This window comes from Myotis brandtii, unplaced genomic scaffold (assembly GCF_000412655.1).
Source record: "Myotis brandtii unplaced genomic scaffold, ASM41265v1 scaffold317, whole genome shotgun sequence".
In the NCBI taxonomy this organism is placed as follows: Eukaryota; Metazoa; Chordata; class Mammalia; order Chiroptera; family Vespertilionidae; genus Myotis; species Myotis brandtii.
In genome coordinates, this window is record NW_005362155.1 from 1,498,726 (window position 1) to 1,507,197 (window position 8,472).

Sequence of the window (8,472 nt, forward strand, 5' to 3'; positions counted from 1 at the left end):
TAAGTTGGAGCCAAGAAGACAGGACTTCTACCCGGGGGGCGTCAGGCAGCTTCCCTTTAAGGGACTGTTCGGCCTGTAGGATGCTGTTGGAGACCTGGACTCGGGCCTCTTGGGCCAGAACATATTCCCGGGAGATGTAAATGGTCCCTGAAGGGGTTGAGCTCCAACTACTTAAGTATAGCTTTCCCACAACCCCCGTAACCCATCTCTGGTCCCAGGGATCCCGGATTATGATGTGGAAGGCCCCATTCTCCCAGATAAAGGAGCCACCGTTGTAGGCATCATTGACAACACAGCCACTCCAGCGGCAACCCCCACAGGTGTCGACATCTTGATTACACCTGTCTGGGTCCTCTTGGTCGTAAGCAAAACAGGCATAGGGCCGGCCACCATTGTACACTGACCGGATGTCGACAGTCATCCGTATCCTTGTCTGGCATCCCACTAGAGGGCAGTCCTGAGATCCTACCTGCCGGGTGACTTGTTTGCCGTTCTTGTAGTAGGTTTCACGGACCTTGAACCTCCACACATAAGCGGGTGGGGGTTGGTGTAGGTTGCTCAGGGCCGGGAGGAGAAGAAGGAGGGGGAGGGCGGCTAAGGCGGACCTTAGTGGGGCCCAATACATCACATTTATAGAAGTCATGCTGCTTCGGGGTCCTCTTGAGCCTGGAGAGGTGGTGCCACGATGGGTCGCCAAGCAGCTTGGCCGCGTGGGTGTTGTAAGGATCACGATGTGAGGTCCCGTCCACCTCGGCTCCAAGGCTTTTGGATGTAGATTCTTAAGGAGGACCGAGTCACCAGGATGAAGGGCTGGTCCCCCGGAGTCCTGGTCAGTTGGTTCTGGCTTGGGCAGGAACCTGTCAGCGTGTTCTCGGAGCAGCTGCCTGATTAAGGACAAATATGGAAGATAATTACCCAGGGGAGGAGGATCGATAGGGAGACGATGGTTGAGCAAGAAAGGTCTCCCATATAGGAGTTCAAAAGGACTTAAGAAGGTGGGGCTCCTTGGTGTAGCCCGGAGTCTTGTCAAAGCCATGGGCAGGAGGTCCGGCCAGGAGCTGCGAATTTCTAGAGAGAGTTTAGTTAGATGGTCCTTAAGGAGGCCATTAATCCTCTCAATCTTACCCAATGACTGTGGTCGGTAGGGTATGTGTAGTTTCCAAGAGATGCCAAGAGAGGTGCTAACCTGCTGGACGACCCTTGATATAAAGGCTGGGCCATTGTCTGATTGAATGGAGGTGGGGAGGCCAAACCTTGGGATAATGTGTGCTATTAGGGTCTCAGCCACCACTTCAGCAGTTTCCTTGCGGGTGGGAAAGGCCTCTACCCACCCTGTCAGAGTGTCTACCATGGTAAGCAGGTACCTGGTCTTTTTGTGGGGAGGCATGTGAGTGAAGTCTACCTGCCAGTCCTGCCCTGGGAGGTGTCCCCTCATTTGATGTGTGGGAAAGTTGGGGCGCATCCCTCCCTGGGGTGAGACAGCTGCACACGTGGGGCAGGAGGAGCAGGCACTTGTGATTGCCTCTCGCAGTGTGGGCGAGGTGAAGAGGGGTTCGAGGAACTTCCAAAGTGCCAGTGGTCCAATGTGCAAAGACCGGTGGATCTGCTGGGCAATGGCCCCTGTCTGGGCTCGAGGGAGAGCAATTTTGTTATTTAAAAAGATCCATCCCTCAGGACCGGGTGAGCCTCCCCGCTGCAGGAATTTGTTTCTCTCTTCTTCTGTATATTGAGGGGAGATGGAGGGAAGAGAAAGAAACAGGACCGGGGCTGGGGACCCTTCACCCTGAGTTAAGCCTCTGGCTACCGCGTCTGCTTGGGCGTTTCCCCGCGTAACCAGCGAGGAGTCCGTCTGATGGCCTCGGCAGTGCATGATGGCTACCTGGGAGGGAAGCTGTAAGGCATCAAGTAAGCGGGTTATGAGTCTAGCATTGATAATAGGTGAGCCTTTAGTAGAGAGAAAGCCCCTCTCCCTCCAGATAACAGCATGACAATGGGCTATCAGAAAGGAATATTTGGAGTCTGTATATATGTTTACTCTCTTCCCTTTGGCCAGGTGTAGGGCGCATGTCAGTGCGATGAGCTCGGCTTTTTGAGAGGTGGTGCCCTCTGGGAGTCGGGCTGCCTCCAGGGTCCGCTCGGGTGTCACTACCGCGTAGGAGGCTTTCCGACGTCCCTGGGGGTCCAGGCAGGAGCTTCCATCCACAAACAGAGTTAAATCAGGATTAGAGAGAGGAGAGTCTGAGAGTCCTGCCCGAGGCTGAGTGAGGGCCTCGACGACCTCGGGGCAGGAATGCGTTGCCGCAGGTAGGGTGGAGGCAGCGGGAAGGAGAGTGGCAGGGTTTAGGGCTGGGGACTGGGCCAGGGTGATGTCAGGATTTTCGAGGAACAGAAGATGGAGTTCCTGCCTGCGAGAGGGGGCAAGGAGAGATAGGGATCGGTGGGACAGGAGATCCTGTAACCTGTGGGTGGAGAAGACCTGTAAGGGTTGTTGGAGGCAGATTTTTTGGGCTTCCTTGGTGAGAATGGCAGCTGCAGCCAGAGCCCGGAGGCAGGGCTGCCATCCCCGGACCGTGGGGTCAAGCTGTCTGGACAGGTAGGCCACGGGGGTAAAGGCTGGCCCTAGGGACTGGGTGAGGACCCCAATAGCCATTCCCTGTCTTTCATCAGTAAATAGTTGGAACGGCTTAAAGGTGTCCGGGAGAGGGGGTGTGGGGATGCCAGAAGGGTATCCCGGAGCTTAGAGAAAGCCTGACGAACGAGGGAGGGTGAGGAGAGGGGACCCACTGGTGTTTCTTTAGCAGCTTGGTATAGGGGCTTAGCTAGGAGAGCAAAGTTTGGGACCCAATGGAGGAAAAATTCCAGGGGAAGTCCATTGTCTCATCACATGTCTGCATGTATCCGATCCTGGGCTCCCTCCAACCTAACAATAGATAGATAGAGAAGTGCCTATACGTGTCCAATACTGTATGTCTCTATTTTTTTCAGTTCCAAATTACTCCTCAATACTACAAGGTCCTCCTCACCATCCTGCGGAATCTGTACTATGAGGTTACTCCTGGCTTTCCCGCTGACAAATCTAACATTTATTTTCAGTCCTAAGCTTGATTTCCTAGTAGCGTTCATAACTACTGGACATTCTTTCCAGCTAAGAACTCTCTCTTCTATTCTACCTGAGACTCATTTCTTTTATCTCTGCTCCCCCACACCCCCATTCTTTCCTTAGCAAGAAGTCCATTGTCTCATCACATGTCTGCATGTATCCGATCCTGGGCTCTCTCCGACCTAACAGTGTCCTGGTATGGCTGTCCAAGTTGAGGTGTCTCCACCTGGAGAAGCTAGTGGTCCTCCCTTAACCAGTGTGTGATGGGTCCAACCTTGTTCTCCTTCTTCTTCTTCTTCTTCTTCTTCTTCTTCTTCTTCTTCTTCTTCTTCTTCTTTTTTAACATATTTTATTGATTTTTTACAGAGAGGAAGGGAGAAGGATAGAGTTAGAAACATCGATGAGAGAGAAACATCGATCAGCTGCCTCCTGCACACCTCCTACTGGGGATGTGCCCGCAACCAAGGTACATGCCCTTGACTGGAATCAAACCTGGGACCCTTCAGTCCACAGGCTGACACTCTACCCACTGAGCAAAACCAGTCAGAGCCAGGGCTGACCTTTTGTTTGTGGTTGATGTTATGGAACCGAGAACATATTTAGCTACTCTCAGACTCATTTTTTTTACATCTGTGAAATGGGAATTCTAAAGGTGCCTGTCGTATGACTTGTGAATGTTAAATCAAGCGTAGAATTAATGTTAGGTTTGTGATTACTGCTTTTGATTGTCCTGTGAGCTCATAGTCTGTCATTCACCATGGCTCTTCTAGTCCTTAGCCACATCAAGAGACTGACAATGAACTCTTGATGCGGTACTCTCCCTTGAGAGTAGCCCACTACTTGACAGTAGGTTGATTACATGGGGTTCTTTCTACTCCAGGGCGACAGTGATTCATTCTTTTGGAACCATCAACATATCCAGAGGTGGATTGGCTTTTCCTGACTACAGCACTGTTAGGTCGAAGAGAAGCTCAGGAGCCAATGCATGCCCCTGCAAGGCAGATGGTGATGGAGATAATGGTCCCTCCCTGGAATTCCTAACAGGTCAGGGTGCCAGACAGAAGGCCATACAGACACCGGCTCCTCCCCTGGAATCCCCACACAGATACTGACTCCTTCATGAATATCGTGATGATCCCCGGGGCAGGAACTTCCTCAGCTCATGCCCCCCCCCCTCCTCACTAAACACCTGTATAAAAAGAAGCCCCCACTCCCTGTTGGTGAGAATTCACTGGCCCCGCCTTTGTTTTCTGAGGGGTTTGACTCTCTTTGTTTTCCTGCTTCGCGAACTTTACAAGCACCTCTACTTCCACCCACACATCCAAAGGCTTGCAAAATTCTGAGTCACTGACGTGGAATCCTGCACAGCACTGCCTCATATCAAGAGATCCATTTCACAGCAGGTCCAATATTTATTTCTGTGTAGCAAGCCACTTAGAAACTCAATAGTGTGAAATAAAAACATATATTATTTCTCACAATTCTGTGGGATTCATCCAGGGCTTAGCTGGGCCCAGGGCTCTTCAACTCTAGGTGGTGTTGACTGAGTTCACAAAATTGCTTGTATAAAACCGGGCTGAGTGAAGGTGGAAGAAGGCTTCACTGACATGACGGGCCCCTCTGTGGTCCTCCATGTGGCCTCTCTCTGCACATGTACATGAGATCATGCCATTCAGCAGGCTAGTCCAAGCTGCTTCATATATGGCAGCTGGCTGCCCTCAGGGAGGAAGTGGAAACTGTCCATTCTTTTAAGGCCTAGGCTCAAACCCCAGAACTTTACTCCTATCATTATCAGTCAAAGGAAGTTGAAAGGCCAATGTAGATTCAAGGGGAGGGGAAACTAATGCTACCTTTTGATGTCAGGAACAGCTTGTGTGTACAAAGGTGTGAAGAATTTCCAATAGCCATTTTTTGAGACCACTGACCATAGTCCCCAATAGCTAGAATATACAGGCTTTGGAATTAAGGGTGGGAAGCAGTACTGACATCATCATTGATAGATCCTCCCTTCCCCCAACTGGTGGGCAGAGTATGACTTAACCTGCAGCCTGGAAATACCTGAGTGACTAACCAGGTACCTTATTTGGACTATACATTGGACCACCAATCCACACCTGCCAAATACCCTAAGCCCTTGTCCTATATGGACAATGCAGTAAGCCACCAATCAGTGTGCGCCGAGTACACTAAGCCCCCCACCCCTTCCCATTGCGCCCATCAAAAGGTGTGCCCACCCCTGCACGTGCTGCTGTTCTCCCATTGCGAGACAGCCCGGCAGGTCCTTCTCCTATAATAAAGCCTGTAGTCCTGGTTTTTTGGCCTCTGTCTGATTTTTCAATCATTGCTCTCGTTGACTGAATTGAGGACTTCAATATTAAAATGTAGTGCACTAGGCTTAAAGCAAACTTAAAGTAGCAGGGGGAAAATTTTAGACTTAGCAAAGGTTGAGGTGACCTGTTCCGAGTTCTGAGAATTGACAAGACCAAGGATATGGCTAAGGATGGGTGGCCATGCATGGCCCTGGAAGTTCCTGGTCAGCACACCTGTGCGTGAGAACCCTGAATAGAGTATTGTAAAAGGATGTTTGTGGCTTGTAGAGCATTGTAACAGTTATGATGGATATTTGTGGTTTGTGCAAATAAAAGCTTGCTTGACCCCAAGGCTGCTGCTGCTGTTTGGGCTTGCTCCCAGCGTGGAGAAGTCCGAGGCAGTCACTGGCCAGTTTTTCAATAAATCCTCGCTTGCTGTTTTAGACCTAATTGGAGTCGGTGGTCTTACTCTCGCGAACGTTGGTCCACAACAAAAATAAAAACTTTTAAGCCATTAGAAAAAATGTGGAAGAGGAACTTGGGGTAGGACAGGATTCTTTAACAAAACACACAAAAATACTATGCATAAAAGATACATTTTTCTATATTAAAGTAAAAAATTGTTCACCACAAAGTGAAAAGACAAGATGCAAACTGAGATACTTTCAACACAAATCACTGATAAAAATTTAATATCCAAAAAAGAGCGCTAAGAAAAAGACAAACCATTTAACAGAAAATTGGACCAGAGAAGAGAAAGTCTTGGCCAATGAACAGGTGGGAAGATGCGGCAGTAATCGTGGAATGAGAGTAAAGCCACAAGCAGCTCAACTTCAAACCCATAGGCCTGACAAGACCAGCTCTGGGTGGCGATGCCCGCACGCTCCCGCGGCGCTGGACTCCCACGCACACGCCCGTGGGGCGGCTCCGGATCCGCGAGGGCTCAAGTTTCTTGCCCCGGGAGGGCGTGGCCAAAATCAGTGTTGCTTAGCAACCGAGGCCAGCCGCGGGATGGGGCCAATTCCGGCGCGCTTCCGCCCCGCCCCCGTATACCGGAAGTGAAGCTTGGGGGCGGGGCTGAGGAGTGTGGGGCGGCGCTGGCTGTGCGGACGCGAAGGCACGGCGGCAGGTGAGTGGAAGTGTGCGCGTCCTCCTCTTTCCGTGTGCATCACACGGGGCCCCACCTCCTCACTCTGTGCCGGGTTTCTCCGCCTCGGCGACCCCAGCCCCGAGGGACGCGGCCCGTGCCAGCGCCCACCTCCCCTTGGCATTGGAGTCCACGCGTGTCGGGGCGGCGGTGTGGGTGGAAAGGCTGCCGCAGGAGCTGGGGCCGGCCAGCTCTGCCGGCTCTTCCAGCCCCGGAGGATCCTCAGCTCTGGTTTCCGCAGCCTGGACTTAGTTGCGTTGACTTTGAGCCCTTTTGCCTCAAAGGCGGGATTTAAATCCCAGGTAGGAAACTTCCCACTCCGTGTTGCCTGCGCAAGTAGGTAAGCCAGGCAGGGCTACGGATCCTCTTGAGGGTGTTGCCTAGCGAAAAACATCTACTGCTGAAACGGAATGTCCGTGCGAAGTCTCTCACAAGGGTCCGGTAGTCCTGTCGTCTTGTCAGGACATGGTTAAACCAACTGGCAAAGTAACCCAAAGCTCAGCTGATATTTACTCATCGGTGGGGAAGATCCCTCAGAGATAGCCTGTCTTACTGAACAAAAGCCAGGCAGAGTTTAAAAGGGGAAAAAAAAGAGAACACAGTGAAAGAGTTTCTAGCTCCTCCAGGAACTGATTGGCTGAGAGCTAACAAGGAGAGAGTTCGCCCTTGAAAAGAATGATAAGTTATCAGGATAGGCAAGTGCCATTCCTTGCTGTTCATTAAGAAACCCTGTGATTTCAGCCGAGGCGCTTGTGCCCTGTGCTCATCCCCAAGTACTGGCTGCTAATGTTTTCCTAATGCCGTCTCCAGATTGTGCCACTTTTTTCTTTTTCCATTGCAAGGTCTCAGTGACCATACAGCAGCTTAGAGGAGCTCATCAAATTCTGAATGTCTCCTTAGTGCCAGGCATAGTTCTAGGTGCTGAGGATACAGCACTCAACAAAACACAAAATTCCCGTCCTCGGCGAACTTTAAATCTATAGGAGGATACAGATAACAAATAAGACCAATAAGCAAAATATGGAGCATGCTAAAGAGGAAATACAGAGGAGGGAAGGATGAAATAAAGGAAATTACCCTGATATCGAGTGGACATTTATTAGGGCATTTTACCAGTTTTCTGGGTTCTTGTTGCAGGCTTCAAGTGTCAAGAACCATTAAAACTAGTGTAAGCTGGCCCAACCGGTGTGGCTCAGTTGTTTGAGCGTTGTCCCGTGTACCAGGAGGTCGCTGGTTCGATTCCTAATCAGGGCACATGCCCCAGTTGCGGCTCCGTTCCCAGTTGGGGCCATGCAGGCGGCAGTGCATCAAAGATTCTCTCTCATCATTGATTTTAAAAAAAAATATATATATTTTTTATTGATTCCAGAGAGGGAGAGGGATAGAGATAGAAACATAGGAATTTATGATTTATTACCTTTTTTCATCCACAAATTCAAACATGTATTATTTCACAGTTTCTGTGAGTTAGGCATTCAAGAGTGACTTAGGTGATTATGGTTTTATCACCTGTAGCTCAGTGAGTGTGGAGCAGTGTGAAGAAGGAGGTCAGGTTTGCGTGTGCTTGGCAGGCATAGTGGGAGTTACTAGGTGAAGACAGGCAGAGGAACAGTGTGTACCAAAGATCAGCAGTGTGACTAGGGGAACAAATATTGGGCATAGGGTTTGGGGAGAGATGGTACTAGAAGTAGGCAAGAGCCAGTTGGTGAAAGACCTGGAGCCAAACAGGCATTTCTGAGCTTTTTTCTAAAATAGGGAGGGGTCTTTCAAGAAATTTTAAGCAGGCAAATGACATGATCAGGAGATATCTTAGAATGCTGTCTTTCAAAACTTCAAGGAAAGGAGACTTGAGAGGGCTGCAGAAATCCAAGTAAGTTATAGAAATACTAGAGGCCTGGTGCACGAAATTTGTGCAC

General features: G+C 50.2%; 1 protein-coding gene across 3 annotated transcripts in view; it reads left to right on the forward strand.

Annotated features, from left to right (window-relative positions):
* The first annotated feature begins 6,431 nt into the window (after window positions 1-6,431).
* FAM234A (family with sequence similarity 234, member A) overlaps window positions 6,432-8,472 on the forward strand; it is a 25,704-nt gene continuing 23,663 nt past the window's right edge. For 2 of the 3 annotated variants that reach the window (XM_014543006.1, XM_005870348.2), the window contains exon 1: window positions 6,432-6,538. The gene's annotated coding sequence lies outside the window, so the exon portion shown is untranslated. The remainder of the gene's footprint in view (window positions 6,539-8,472) is intronic. The other variant, XM_005870349.2, reaches the window with a different exon arrangement.